This window comes from Antechinus flavipes, chromosome 2 (genome assembly GCF_016432865.1).
Source record: "Antechinus flavipes isolate AdamAnt ecotype Samford, QLD, Australia chromosome 2, AdamAnt_v2, whole genome shotgun sequence".
NCBI classification, from domain to species: domain Eukaryota; kingdom Metazoa; phylum Chordata; class Mammalia; order Dasyuromorphia; family Dasyuridae; genus Antechinus; species Antechinus flavipes.
Window position 1 is genome coordinate 147351222 of NC_067399.1, and position 16722 is coordinate 147367943.

The following is a 16722-nucleotide window of genomic DNA, read 5'->3' on the forward strand; positions in this document are numbered from 1 at the left end:
ACTTTAAAAAGCACTACATGAGTGCTATTATTATAATTGCCTGGTTCCACACTATATCTCAATCCCACATCTCCCCAAGATGCCTTCCTCACCGGATTTGTCACAGACTCTGCCCAGCCCTCTCATTATCACATTACTAGCAATGAGGATAGGGCAGATTGGGATTCATTTGTTACATTGTCTGGCTCATCCTTGGAGAGAACTAAGCTTAGTCTATTCTAGTGCTTGTTACACAGTAGGCACTTAATAAATATTGGTTGACTGACTGACTGTCTCTGAGGGGATAGAACATAGGGCTGGTAATATTCAGTGGGAGTCAGTAAAAGTAAAGAAAACAGGATGAGGAAAGCCATTTTGAGCAATCAATCAATATCAATCAGAAAACATTCATTAATCACCTACCCTGTGCTAAGTATCCTGCTAAACTCTGGGGTTATGAAAAAGATACAATTTCAAACCAAAAAACCACTCCAAACCCAGTTTTTGCTATCAAAGAGCTTACATATGAATTTATAACCTTTTAATTGGGGACCAGAAACTTAATTTTTTTGATAATTCTATTTCAATATAATTGTTTTCCTTTGCTTTCCTACATATTTTATATTAGCCATTATTCTGAAAAGAACCCCATAGACTTCACCAGACTGCAAAAGGGATCCACGACACAAAAGAACCCCTATTCTGATGGTGGTATCAGCATGATAAGTACAGAGTAGATGAAAGGTAATCTCAGAAGAGAAGGAACTAGCAGTTAAAAGAAGGGGAGAGGCACTGAGATCTTTAGGAGATAATATTTTAACTAAGACTTGAAGGAAGCCAAGGAACCTCAGAGATGGAAGTGAGATGGGGGTATCTTATTTGAAGAACAGCAAATAAGCTAGTGTATTTGAATATTAGAATGGGAAGGGTATCAAAAGTCAGAAGGATAAAAAGGTAGGAAGGGACAATTTAAATATCAGAGAACTTGATATCCTTGAGTTAATAGGGATCTTCTTGAATTTATTGAGCTAGAAGGTGATGTGGTCAGACCTATGCTTGAGGATAGCTACTTTGGCAGCTGTGTTCTCTTTGGGATTATATTGGGGAAGATCTGGGTGAACAATATATATTTGTTGAGTTTAGTTGATGGTTTAGGGTTGAGGGATACTAAGCTTCCCCAAAGTATTTCTCAGTTTTATAGTGATATCTCTTAATGATCCCTGAGACAGAGCCACCAATCCAACATTATCTTTTAATATTGGCTTAGTGGATAGACTGTTAGAATAAGATTCAAATATACTTATACTCCAATTCTACATATGAACATGTACTAGTTGTGGGAAAATTGCTTAAATTCTCTGAACCTCATTTTGTCCCATTTCCAAAAAAGGGATTAACAATGCCTATAGAACCTACCTCATGGGGTCATTGTGAGTCTTAAATAAGAAAAGCACTTATGGCAAGGGCTCTGTATACCTTAAAATACATATAGAGGTTGTGCCAAAAGTCTGAGTGCAGGTTTAAGTCTTAATAGCTTAAAATTGCACAGACTTTTGGAACACCCTGTATAAATGCACATGCATTATTATTACTGAGAGGCACATCTCGTACTGGACAGAGAGCCGTCCTTAGAGCCCTAAAGAATGAGTTTCATATTCTGCCTTTGACACTCAATTATGTGATACTGGGCAAATCATGTAACCTCTCATTGCACTAGGGACAGCAACTCTCTAAAACAATGCAATGCAGAGAAGGTGCTGACCGGCATTGGTAGAAAGCCTTCTTAATCTGGGAGTTTTCAGTCAAGTCAAGACAATAAATATTTATTAAGTGCCTGCTCTACTGAGCCACTATTTCTAATGCTGGAGTTACAAAGAAAGGCAAAAACCAGTCTTTGCTCTCAAAATGTTCATGTACTGGGAGAGACAACAGGCAAACAATTATATATGAACAAAATATATACAGGATAAATTAGAGATACTGTCAGGGTGGAGGCACTAAAAAGAATTTTAAGGAATCAGGAAAAGCTTCTTACAGAAAGTGGAATTTTAGCTGAGATTTTAAAAAAATCAAGAGACAGAGATGTTTAGTGAGAGAATTCTCTCTAGTCATGGGAGGCATTCCACAACTGAATATAGCAAGGAAAAGTGAGTAAAGGCAAAAGATGCACAGGCTTGTGTGGGGAATAGCAAAGAAACTAGTATCACTGAATAGTAAAATATATTCAATGTGTCAATGACATCATAAGTCCAATATTTATCTCTATCTTCGGTTTCTATCTGATTAACACTGAGCTGGGCTCTAGAGGTAAAGACAGAGAATCATAAGCTTTCTTGCCTCACCAAATTTCTCTTGGTCCAGAGATATACTCAGAATGCTGAGCATCCTTGGTTTAGAGCAGGGAGTACAGGGATGGAAAGAAAGTGTGAATTGTCTGTATCAAATGTTGGATAGTGAAAGGTGAGAGTGGGGATATTCATTCACTTAATGAAGGACCTGGAAAGATGATGATTCTTGAGAGTTTTTTTGGCACCAAAGATGAAATATCATTCTAGGGATAAATAGCCTGTTTTTCCAAAATTGGATAGCAAATTTTCTGATTATCTGTTTTTTTTTAAACATGTGAAGTCAAGCAAAACATATTTTCATGTTACCCTTGTTGTAAAACACACGCATACATACATACACAAGAAAATAAAGTGAAACAAATTTGCTTCAATTTACACTAAAAATCCATCGGTTCTCTCTGGAGGTGGGCAGTATTTTTCATCATGAGCTCTTTGGAAATGTGAATCATTGTATTGATCAGAGTAGCTAAGTCTTTCACATTTGATCATTGTTACAATGTTGCTATTACTGGGCAATGTTCTCCTGATTCTGCTCACTCCACCCTGCATCAACTCATTGTCTTTCTATGATTTACTGAAATCATCCTCTTCATTATTTTTCACAGCACAACATGTTACAATATTCCATCATAATCATATACCACAACTTGTTTAGCCATTTCTCCAATTAATGAACATCCTCTCAATTCCTTTGCCACTATATATAAAAAAAGCTGCTATGAATATGTTTGTACCTATGGATCCTTTTCCATTTTCCTTGATTTCTTTGGGATACAGACTTAGTAGCAGTATTGCTGGGTCAAAGGGTATACACACTTTTATAGCCTTTTGGATATAGTTCCACATTGTTCTCTACAAGGGTTGGGCCTGTTCACAACAGTGCATTGATGTATCTATTTTTCCCACATCTCTTTTGGCATTTGTCATTTTCCATTTCTGTCATGTTAGCCAATCTGATGGATATAAGATGATATCTGAGAAATGTTTTAATTTGTATTTTTCTGATCAATAGTGATTTAGAACGTGTTTTCCCATGCCTATTAATAGCTTTGATTTCTTCTTTTGAAAACTTCATGTTCTAAATGAAGTTTTTATCCTTTGACCATTTATCAATTGGGGAATGGCTCTAATTTTTATGAATTTGTCTTAGTTCTCTAAATATTTGAGAAATGAGAACTTTATCAGAGAAATTTGCTGCAAAATTTTCCCATTTCCTGTTTTCCTTTTAATTTTGTCTACATTTCTTTTGTCTATACAGAAACTTTTAAATTTAATGTTGATTAACTGTCCTTTTGTGGAAGGCAGCACATTATAGTGGAAAGTTCCCTGATCTTAGAGTCAGGAGCCATAGATTTCAGTAACAAATTTGTCTCAGACTCATTACTTGATCTTTGGACAAGTCATTTTGCCTCTTTAGGGCACAGGTTAGTTATCCCCAGAGGTGAGTCAGTTCAGTCTGACAGACATTTATTAATCATCACGGCATTGTGGCTACATGCTAGAGATAGAAAGAACAAGGAATTTGCATTCCCCATAGATCATGGAGTGGCTACAGTATGCAGGCAGATAAGTTAATATAACACAATATCAGGAGGGAAAACACTGGAGAAGATCAGGGAAGGCTTCTAGAGGTGGTACCCAACCTGAGCCTGGAAAGAACATAAAGATTCTGAAAATCTGAGATGAGGAATAAGGATAGTTTAGCATACTAAAGCATAAGGGTAGGAGATGGAACATTGATTTCAGGGAGCAACTAGTAGCTAAGTTTGGTTAGAAAATAGATTTTGTAAAGGAAATATGTAATACTATAAAAGTAGGTTAGACCTGGTTTGTGGAGTATTTTAAATACCAAGATGAGGAGTAATATTATTGTAATTTAAAATAATAAGTAATATAGGAATAATATTAAAATATGAAGTAAAATTATTATTACACTATTTATTCTAGAGACAATAGGGAACTAGGAGGAGGAAAGCTTTCTTTTATTTGTTTTTTCAAGATGATATTCAGATCTTTGTTTTAGAAAGATAATTTGGTCAGCTGTGTGGAAATAGGATAGCCAAATAGCTATCTAGGGCTCAGAGAAGGTACAGGTATGAGAGATATTGTGGGGACAGAATCATCCTTGAGACTTGCTAGTGGAGGGAAAAGAATTAAAACACTGGAAAAAAAGATGGAGTGGTCTGGAGTTTAAATCCAGCTTTAGACACTTAACACTTACTAGCTATGTGAGCAAATCACTTAATCTCAATTGTTTCACTAAAAAAAAAAGGCTTGCCAGTGGATTAGTTTTTGTGAGGAAGAGAGGAGAAAAGTGGGAGTCAAGGAAAACTTCAGTGTTACAAACCTGAGGGACAGGAAAGGTGCCCTCAGTAGAACTAAGGAAGTTAGGAAGGCCAGTGGGTTTAGGAGGAAGAATGAGTTCCATTTTTAACATCGTATTGTAGATGCTAATTATATGTAAGAAAGATGTCAAGTAGGTAATTAGTGTTAGGGGTCATTAATTCAGGAGAGAATGAGACTAGATATATAAATTTGTGAGCTACCTAATGAAACCAAAGAGTGGCTGAAATCAGCAGAGGAGAGCAGACAAAGAAAGAAGAGATGACCGTGGTCTGAGCTTTAGGGAAATCTGCTCTTGATGGGGAAGAAGATGGACAATGATCTTACACAGGAGATTAAGAAAGCTGTCAGATAGGAAGAAAACTGGGAGTGAGGAATGTTATGGAAGCCTCAGGAGGAGTGGATATGTAGAAGGATGGGGGCAGACAACACTATCTAATACTACATACAGGTCAAGAAGGAGAGAGGATCAAGAGAAGGACACTAAGAGAAAATTGGTAACCTCAAAGAAAGCAATTTCAGTAGTGTGATGGAGTTGGAAGTCAGATTGCAAAAAGCTGAAAAGTAAATTGGTAGTAAGAAAGTGGAGGCAGCCTGTGTAGACAACTTTTTCTAGGAGTTTGTTCCCCTAGGAAGGGGAAGTTTGGGCAATAATTTGAGAAGATGGTGGGTTAAAATGAAGGCTTTTTTAAGGATGAGAATATATGGTATGTATAGTGATATCTTTATCACCCAATAGAGAAAGATAGATCTTGGGGAAGGAACCAAGAGGTAGAGAGAAATTGAAGATTATAGAGGAGTGATTGCTGGAGAAAGTTAATAGGAAGGAATGAAAGGGCACAAGTAGAGGGATTAACTTTGGCAAAGAGAAGGGCTTCCTTTTATTTAGAAACTTGATTGAGAAGCAGAGTTTTTAGGTGTAGTAGGAGTTTTTAGGGTATATAATCAAGCTTGTATTGATGGCTTCTCTTGCCTCTCCCTTAAAGTAGAGGTAAGGTTCTCTGTTAAAAGGGAGGAATGGATTGGTGTTGGGGTTTTGAAAAAAGAAGAGAAAGAGACCGATTAATTGGACTGGCTTTCTGGTGTTTCAGGATTCATGAAAAGTAGTAGAGTCACATTAAAGAGGGAGACTAGAGATGAATTTTCTTTCAAAGAAAATCAGGTTTCTATGAGTACAAAAAGATGAATAGAGTATGAGAAGAGATCTAAGATGAAAGGGGATTTGGTAATAATGGAACTAAAGTGCTGAAGGGCATAATGAAAGGGGAGGGAAAAGGATAGGAAGTGGATAGGCCTGGGGTCCTGAGCTGGACAGGGATGAAAATTCAGGGAGAGGTAGCAGCAGATGGAGACTTTGAACCACACGGATTAGGGGAGCTTTTGCTGGCTTAAGAACTGGGGCCATTCCTATTGATCAGGGCACTTAGTTGAATAGAATCCATTTAATTCAACAAACATTTATGAGATACTTACTATGAGGCAGGCTCTGGGGTTTGGTAAACAGGCAAAATAAAAATAGTCCTTACCCTTAATGTGTGTGTAGGCTACTGGAATTACCACACACTTGTATAACATCTTTAAGTTTTCAAAGCAATCGCATATTATTATATATCCTTTAATCCTCATAATAAACCAACCAAAACAGATATTATGCCCATTGTACAGATGCAGAAAGAAGCACACAGAGGTTAGGTTGTTTGTCTATGATCTCAGGACACCTTACTATTCTGTCTCTCTACCACATTGCTTCAGGGGGCCCAATGCCAGAGAAGGATGTCTCCCTCCTGGATTTTGACTTTATTTCCCCTCCCCACCACAATCCTGGTGATGAGAGGATAACTGGGATGGGGATCCAGGCTGTGCATCTGGATCGTTAAATACCCAATAATCATGTTCCTAAGGACTGAACCCAATTCATATGTCAGTAGAGTAGAGGCCCTGGGCCAGACTTCTCCACCCAGGCAGACAGCAGGCAGCATCAGAGATTAGCTCTGCTCTGTAGGTAATTAAAGGATTGGATAATTGTTAAATTCCCTTTGAAGCTCTAACATTTGATGCTTTTCTATTGGTAAGATAAATTGTCTACTTCAGCAAACTTTATTTTAGACTGGATTTCAATTGCTTTCCAACAAGGTTTGTCTTGCCTCCAGGAGCAGGGTTGTGATCACGGAAAAACGAGATGTTACAAGAGTAATCTGACCTAGTCTAGCAGAGACTTGTACACAGATCTGAATGTACTGCTCCAAATCTCAAGGAGACTAGAGTACCATCTTTATGAGGAGCACGAGAATTATTGGGCTTGGAATTCTATCTATTACAATCAGATATTTGTACTCTAAGGATACAATTCTCTTTGGGAGGGTCAAAATAAAAATCATTTCCCTTGGTTGGTTGGGGAAGGGGGATGGGTGCAACAGATCTAGAAAGTGTTAGTTTAATCTTGTAACTTAGTTTCCTCTCCTCACCATACATTTATTAAACAAAGGACAATCACGGATAGCAAGAAAACATACTTATCAAAGAAAGAAAGTAAAACAATAATTAGGAAAACTGTGCAGATTTGTTTGGGTGATAGATTACACAAGAATAAAGATCTGGAAGCGAGAGAACGTTTCAGTTTAAGCAGGTACAAAACTATCTCATCTAATGATATATTCTTAGCAGTTTCTGGGGGTGCAGATTTTGGGAATCAAAGGCAATATTGAGGTATGGACTCCTCCCCAAATCCCTTTTGACAGTCAGAGTTTGCTGCTCTTCTCTCAGAAGTCTCTCAACCAATCAGGAGACATGTCTCTAAACATCACACGTTGTCTTTCAGACAACCACTAATTGGGTGGAGTTATAGAGATTCAGCCTTGTCCCATCTCAATTGTCAGCAAGTGAGTTCTGTTTATCTCTAAAATAAGCACTTAATTAAAATTCTTGCTTCTCTTCTCTTCCCCATTGGTGTCTCTTCCAGACCTTGTTCCTAATCTGACTTCTTCATGGTTGCACCAAGGCTAATCCTTGAGACTCTAGTCCTTAATAAATGAACATTTATTAAGCACTTGCTGTATACGAGACACTGTGTCGAGTGCTGGCAACATACAAAGAAAGGGAAAAGACAATTCCTTCTCAAGAGGAGCTCACACTCTAATGAGGGAGGCAGCATGCAAACAATTATGTACAAATAAGTCCTACATAGGACAAATGGGGAATAATTATCAGAAGGAAAAGGAAAGGCTTGTGGTAGAATGCAAGATTTTAACTGAGACTTGAAGGAAGCCAGGAGGCAGAGAGGAGAAGAAAGAACCTTCTATAGGAGTTTCACTTTAGTTCAACCAACATGTTTTAAGCACCCACTAGATGTAAGGGAGCGTGCTAGGTGTCAAGAATATAAAGACAAATAAAGTAGACCTGGCTCTCAAAGGAGAGGATTAAGGGAGGGAATAGAATATAATCTGTACACAGAGAAGGAGATCACAAGATTATCTGAGGCAAATACTAGCATGGGACAGACACATAGAATATGTTTCTCCCTCTCTTACCCAAGTATACAAACATACCCCTCTCCATTTACTCTCACAAGAAGTTTCATCTTCTCTCAACAAACTCCCTCCTATTCTCTCCCCTTCCATTTATCATATAATGGTGATACTCTTCATTTTTTCATGGCTGTCATCCAAAAATGTTCATTTGTGGCCTCTTTCCAAAATCAATCCTTTCTTTTACACATTCTCTTCCTAGATGTTCCAGGAATTAGAGGTGAAATACTCCTTCCAAAAGCAGAAAGACAAAGTTATGATTACTTTGACAATTCTAGGTCAGAAATTCTTATTTTCATGAAAAAAGGGAGCTTTTCTTTCCCTCTGTGAGCATTCTAGCGGACAAAGAGTTTGGGTAATGAAGGTGATTCCATATGCTAACTCTAAAGTCCTGAAGAGGGTCAATGTCCAGAGGACAGCAACCAGAAAGGAGAAGAGCACCAAGATTATGACATCTGAAGATCCAACAAAGGAACTGAACATGGTTATCTGAGAGAAATTCAGATTTGGTTTTTGTGGGAGAAAGTAGAAACACTCACAAACGTTAAAGACCTGTTACGTGGAAGAAGAATTATGTTCATTTTGCTTGCTTATAGAAGGTAGGGGAGTGGATATAGGAGTGATGAGTGGAAATTATAAAGAAGCAAATTTTGACTTGATGTCAAGAAAAACTTCCTGATGACTAAAGCTCTCTAAGAATAAAATAGGTTGTTCTGGGAAGCAATGATTTCCCCCACTCCCTAGTGGTCTTTAGTCAAAGTGACTACTTGTTTATCATAGGGGGGATTCTTGGTCATTCATGAGGCGTCCTTTTAGAACTATTCCAATGTCGAGATTCTTTGACCCTGCCCTAATTCTAGAAGAAATTTGGGCTTAGGGAGAATGATGGAAGCAACCAGCTTGGAGAGCTTCCGGGCAAGGCTTTGAGATCTCTTGAGACACTTATATTTAGTGGTTAGAAATTTGTGATCTAAAGCTTTCTTATTTAGGAGTTGGGTGGGTAGAAAGGGCAATTCTAGTTGTGGAGAACAACACTGGAATATTGACCATTAAGTAATACTCTCATAGAGGCAGCTAAGAAACAGAGTTTCTCAGGGACTTTTAGAAATTTAGGAAGATGGGTTGAGAGGACCTGTTGTCCAGCATTGTCCCTCAAAGTAATTCTCCCTCAGTTCCAATCACATTGATATATATATATATATATAACTTAAGGTTTGCAGTTTCAAAGCTAAGCTGAGAACTAGTCCTTTAAAAAAAAACCATCCCTTTGAAAATATCATCTCTTTCAGAGAGAGAACTATGAAGAATGACTATGGATCGAAGCATAGTGTTTTCAATTTTTGTTGTTGTTTGTTTACTTGTTTTTTTCCTTTCTCATGTTTTTTTCCCTTTTGATCTGATTCTTCTAGTACAGCATGACAATATAGAAATATGTTTAAAAGAATTGCATGTATTTAACCTATATCAGGTTACTTGCTGTCTTGGGGAGGGAAAAAGTTTGGAACATGAAATGAATATTGAAAACTATCTTTACATGTATTTGGAAAAATAAAATATTATTAGGGAAAAAAAATCATCCTTAAGAAGGAAATTCCATTCCCCACCATCTTTCTTCAGAGGCTCCAGTTAGTTTAATAACAAAGCTCTTTTCAAGTCTCTGGTATTACAGGGTGAGGATACAGTCTGTGGATTATCTAGATCCCTTACCATGCCTCATCTTCTGGTGGGCAACATACTCCTTGAATGCCATTCTCATCATTGTAGAGGTAGCTGATGTATAGTGGAACTATTGTTTATTCTTCCTTTTCGAGGAGGATCAATGATGTCATCAATGATGTCTTGATTTGTGTGTGAACTGGATTTAAGGGAGGCAGAGTTGCACTAAATTGTCAGTCTCACTTTTTCTTCCAGCATTATTGAAGTCTAAGGGAAAGATGACTGATGATGGTCTGAGATGCATTGACGTCTTTGATTTGTGACCATGCTCTAGGTACTCTTTAGAGCCTATTTCAGCTGTCTTCATGGCCATTGGGACAAATTGTTCTCATCCATCTATTCCACTGGGGGAAGTCTTCACATGCTTGGGGAAGACATCCCCCTAACCCACCAATGAGTGTAAGGATTGCTAGTTACTTTCAACCTGGTTTAGCCTATCTACTGAGATCATTTGTCTTGCCAGGTGTGGCCACACTTGTCTTGTAGAGACAGGTGAGATTTGAATGCCAGGTAGAGACCAAAGGTGGAAGAATAGCCCTGAAAAGGGCGTGGTAAGCCCTCACACAAGAGGTTCTAGTTTTCCTTGAATACGCCACAGTGGTACCAGAAGTGCCAAGATGTGAGGCCATCTCCAGAACTATTGATTTGCAGAATTCTTCTACCATCTAGGCTGATTTCAAGGTCTTAGTCTATTAAAAGGGGAAGATATATGTGAATAAAGAGTAAGAGAAGATTCCACTAACTACAAATGTCAAACAAGATAACCTATATGAAAACAGGTTGATTGAAAAATATAAAGTGATATATTTGTTTCCATGTTGTTCCCCCCATTAGACTGAGGGCTTGCTGAGATCAGGAACTGTTTTTTGCCTCCTTTTGTATCCTCAGAATTTATCATACTCTGGCACATAGTAGGCACTTAATAAATATCTATTGAATTGAAATATGGAAGCACATTGAAAAGGGTTTACTTGCATGTTGATTCCCCCTTTAGACTGTAAGCTCCTTGAAGGCAGGGATTATCTTTTGCTTCCTTTTGTATCTCCAGTGCTTAACATAATGTCTGGCACATAGTAAGCACTTAATAAATATTTATTGATTGATTGGCAATGATTAGCATTTTTACAGAACTGTGTAAGATTTGTATGGTGCTTTATGACTATCTCATTTTGTCCTCACAACAACTCTGGCATGTAGATGCTATTACTACATTTAATGGAGAAACAGAGTGGGGAGCATTTAGTGACTTACCTAACAAGTAACCACTGTTAAGTGTCTGAGGCTGAATTTGAACTCCTGTCCAGGTACAGTGTTCTCTTCACTGCATCACCTCATCTTCCTTGGAGAAAATGCATTGCCATTCGGTAATGGAAAAAGTCCTGTACATGGAATAAGTGAAAGAACTTAACTATTCAGGGCCTCAGTTTCCTTATTTGTAAAACTGGAAGGTTAGATTGCCTGGAGCTCTATTATTCTATGATTAGAATGTCCTGATAGGGAACTTAAAACTTCCTCCAGTGCTTAGCACAGTTCCTGGCACATAACAAGCATCTATTAAAATTTTTTGAATGAATCTTTGAAAGAATTATATGGTTTTTCCCAAGGCCAGCTCTCTCTATCACTGATGGTTAGCATCTCTATCAAAGGGGAAAGCAAAGTGACTCCAGATCCTTTAATTTCACTTTTTTTTATTAGCAGTTCTGGTAAAAGGTTATGTGGGGAGGAGGTTGGATCTCTTGGATAAAATTAGACTTTTGGATTCTTCGTGCTTTCTGTATGTGTCCCCCATTTGGAAGGATAATTGACAGTGGGCCAGAGTTTAAAGAAATTAGAATTATGGTTCTTTCTCCCATCTTGTATTCCTTTAACACCTACACCCAGGGGTGCATTTCTAAATCCTGAGACCTGGAATAGAAAGTCTCCTTATTATCTATTAATAAGAGATTTCCTTGAAGAAAGTTCCTCCTTATTTCATATCCATTTCCTCCACAACTTTCCCTCCCTCTCATTGTCTTTCCCTTCTCTTTTTCCTGCTCTTTTTTGCCCACATTGCTGCTTTCTGTGACTCTTAGTTTTTTTAATGGTATTTTATTTTTCCTAATTATATATAAAGACAATTTTTAATATTCAGTTTTACAAAATTTTGAGTTTCAAATTTTTCTCTACCCTTCCCCTTTTCCTAAGATGGTAAACAATTTGATATAGATTGTATATGTACAATCATGTAAAATATATTTCCATATTAGCCATGTTGTGAAAGAAAATATAGACCAAGGAAAATACACACACACACACACACACACACACACACACACACACACACGAGAAAGTAATAATAGTATAATTCAATCTATTCAGAGTCCATCGGTTCTTTTTCTGGATATGGACAGTATTTTTCTTCATAGTGACTCTTTTTCTTGCTGGTTTCGTCCAATTCTTTCTTCATTGTCCCCTGATCAATCTAGTTCCCAGGATTGCCTGGGGATGACCAGGCCTTTCTTGGGCCTGTTGAAGAAACAACATCAGAACAAATTTTAGACCAAAAAAGTCTGGAAAAGCTTCATCACTGGAAGGTTAAAGCTATTTATGGTGCTGACGGATCCTTCTCTGGGGCCTTTTCTCTGACACGGGAAGGGAAACCATGTCTCAATGTCCCCAGGGAAGCCACAGGGTGCTAGGCTTTTAGGAAAATTTTACTATTCCTTTCCCAGTGTAATAGCATTATTTCTGAGTTGATGAGATGCCCCTGAATTGATAGGACACTTCTGAGCTCAAAACTGCTAAGATGATTAGCCCATTTCATGATAGAATCTTTCCTGATGTGAAAAGGGAACAATCCCAGGAATAATAATAATAATAAGCATGTGGATAGCATTTATTTTATTTTTGGAGGCAATCAGGGTCAAATGACCCAGAAGCACACAAGTCTAGTGCTGGATGTAAACTCAGGTTCTCCTGATTCTAGGACCAGGGCTCTATCCACTGTACCACCTGGCAGCCCTAGAATAGTGTTTAAAGAATTGCAAAGCACCTTACAAATATCATCTCATTTGATCCTTTCAACAACCTTGGAAGATAAATGCTATTGTTATCTTCATTTTTCAGATAAGGAAACTGGCAGGTGAGGTGACCTGGCGAGGGTCACATAATTTTATGAGTTAAGATTTCCTGATTCTAGAACATGTACAGTTGGAACCAGATTTGAAGCTCTGACAGTCACATGCCACATTTTTTAGACAATGAGCCCACTCTAGATATGAGGAAAGGAAGGTGAGGGCCTGTTGCTGTTAGAGAGAAGAGAAAATTAATCTCCCTTTTCTACCAACCCAGTAGAGTCTATATGTGCTAGTGAGGGTAAGTGAGGGTACTAGGGTGGGGTCAAGAGACCTGGGATTGGGTCTAGGCCCTGCCACTGACCAGCCCTATAGGCAAAAGCAATCATTTGGACTCTCTGAACCGCAAATTCCTAATGTGTGATACCTTCACCAAGAGAGCTACGAGTAAGGAATGTATGTGAGTACACCCTGGTTAACAGGAAGACAAGTACTAAAGGAACAGAGATCATCAGCAGGGTGAATTTTCTTCTATCTTGGCTAGGAAACTTCTGCGTGTGTTAAAAAAGGGTAGCATTGGAGGAAAAAGAAAGAAAATATATTTTACACTTGGAAGACCAGAGTACAAATCTTGACTCTTCTATTGCCTCTGTGGCCTTGAGGAAAATTACTCTATTCTCTGAATTTCAGTTCCCTTAACTATAAATTTGGGAAATTGAGCTAGATAATTTCTAAAGTCCCTTCCAACTCTAGATTCTAAGGTTTTATGATGCATTTTGAACTTAGGGTGGGTGGTGGGTGAAAATTCTCCTGTTTTCTCTATGTTGCTCATTCTTCAACATTCTCCTTGTTCCCCATACTCTTCTACCTCTCAAGATAACTCCCTCCTTCTCCTAATCCTCTCTTCCTTTCTCTCTCTCTCTCTCTCTCTCTCTCTCTCTCTCTCTCTCTCTCTCTCTCTCCCCCCTCCCTCTCTCTTTCTCTGTCTGTCTCTCTGTCTCTCTTTCATTTTCTCTCTTTTTTTCTTTCTGTGTGTATCAATGTATCTGTACCTCCGGGTCTCTGTCTCTATCTCTGTCTCTGTCTCTCTCTCTGCCTTTATTATTTACTTTAAAATAAAGTAAATTTATTTTATTTTATTATTAGCAAGAAAATTAAAGTTGGAAACTAGTAGATGATCAGATAGAGAGTAAAACATTTATTAAATGCTTACTATGTGTCAGGTACTATAGCAAGCAAGATGATCCTTTCTCTCAAGGAACTCTAATGTGGGAGGAAAACATGATGACGGGGAGCTGGAAAGGGATGATGGAGTGAAAGAACAAGACCATAGACAAAAATACCCAGAGAGTGGAGTTGGGAGAGAAGAGGGATTGATGGGCTCGGACGAGCCCTTCCCCGTGACTGACTGTGCTTCCCATGCCATACCTGCTCCTCCTTCCCCACTCCAGGAGCAGCCTCATGCTGGTATCCTCCTACTTTCTTCCATTCAGGACACACTTTGAGCCCCCAAGCCAGGGGTGCAACAATCCTATTGCATCCACAGCTCCCTAGAAGAGCTGAAGAAGAGGTGAAGTGAGAGCTAGAAAGGGAGAGAAGACACAGCCAGAGGCCTCCAGGATTCCTACACTGCTGCTTCTTGGGAGGCAACAGCTCTTCTAGGAGGGTCAGGGGTCAGGGGCCGGCAGGGTTCCAAGGATCCTGAGAAAATGTGCATCTGGAGGAAAGCAGCTGGAGGAAAACCGAGAGAGTGACAGAGAGGGGCAGCCAGGGAGTCAGGTTTAGCCCACAGCTGCGGATGGGGAGAGGGACAACAAGAAGATCAGGGCTTCTCGGACTGGAGCTTCTCACAACCAGCCTGAATGTGGGAGGGGAATGAGTGTGCAGATACCCAGGCAACCTGTACAGGAGCTCGAACATGGGAGATGCTGAGGGATAATGTAGCAATCCTCTTCAAAGTGCTTTGCCATCTGTTATCCATCTGAGCTTCACAATAGCCCTGTGACAAATGACATTTCTATAGCATGGTACATTTTTCTGAGCACTTTACATATATTATCTCATTGGAGTCTCATACCTACCTTGTGAAGTTACTGTTACCCTCATTCTATAGACAGAAAAACTGACAACCAGTATCAGATGAAGGATTTTAAAAAAAATTGGGTTTTTTTCAATGAACAAAAATCTGTTTCTCTCCTTTTTTTCTCTTCTCTCCAATCCTATTAAAAAAAAAAAAGATAAAAACAAAGTCCTTACTCCAAATACACATAGTCATTTAAAACAAATTCCTGCATTGTCCGTATCTAAAAATACGCTCCATTCTGCACCCTGAGTCCATCCCCATTCAATCAGGAATAACAAACTTTATCATCAGTTATTTGGAATAGTGGATGGTCAGAGTGCTTCAGTCTTTCAAAGCTGTTTGTTTTTTATAGTATCACTATTAATATATAAATTGTTCTCTTGGTTCTAATGCAGCTTCCCTTTGCATCCAATTCAGAATTTGAACTCAGATTTTCCTGACTCCAAGTTTAGCACTCTTACAACTGAATCATACTGCTTTCCTTCTGTGATTTACAAGAGGCAATTTGGTATGGGGAAGAAGTATGAGTCTTAGAGTCAAAAGGTCTGACTTTCTGAGTTATTATATTTTCAATAATTTTATACATATTATATATTTTATAATATAAATATATACATATATATTTATTATAAACCACTCAGAGTTATTATGATCTACATCTTACAGATGGGAAAACTGAGGCCCACAAGGCAACATAACTCCGCTGATATTCTGTATCCTGTGAGTAGCAATCAACATAGAAATTATTTTCCCTATCTGTGCCTCAGTTTTCTCCTCTATAAAAATGAGGGGGCAAACTAGAGAATTTCTGAAGTCTTTTATAAGTAAAATATAATTATTTAATGATGCTGATCTTGTTTCCCAAGTTTGGTATTCTTTCTACCATATTGTGTTTCCACAAATGGTCTGGCTCCGTTCATTTGGGGGGAGGAAAGGACAGTCTGGTGGGGAAATTGCAGGAAAGGTGTTGATGGCAGTGGCCATGTCTAAGCTATAAAAAGTGCTGGTTGTGCTTTTGGGGAAAGAGCCCTGGTGAGAGAGGATGATTCCAAGAAATTCAACTCCTCCTCCCATCTCTGGCAAGTTTAGGGGAATAAGATAGAATGAGGTTGTCTCTGCATCTTAGTCACCCTGTCTCTTAGAAAGAACAAGCTTTCTCATTTTTTGACTCTCCAAGGAATCTTGTGGACAGAAAGTAATGAATAATTATAATACCTCAATAAATATTTACTAAGTACCTATTATGTACCAGGCACTATGCTAGACACTAAGAATATAAAGACAAAAATGAAATTATCCTCATGGAGTTTATGTTCTATTGAGAAAAATCATAATAAAATAAAAATGATATATAAAATATTTCCACATGCACATATGTGAACCTATGCCCATATGAACATAATATGTACATATACAAAATAGATAAAAGATGATTTAAACTGACATTCATATTTCTTTGCTATAGGAAATTCCCCACAGATTGGCACCTTTTTTGCAATTTAGGAGAGTTTGCCCAGAATATGGAGAGGTTGAGACTCCTGCAATTCATGCAGAATTAGCATTTATATAGTCCTTTAAAATCAGTGAGCATTTAACATACATCAGCTTATTTGAGTCCCACAAAAAGCCTGTGAGAGCATTCCTTCAGATTTTTTTCTGTTATTCCCATTTTACAG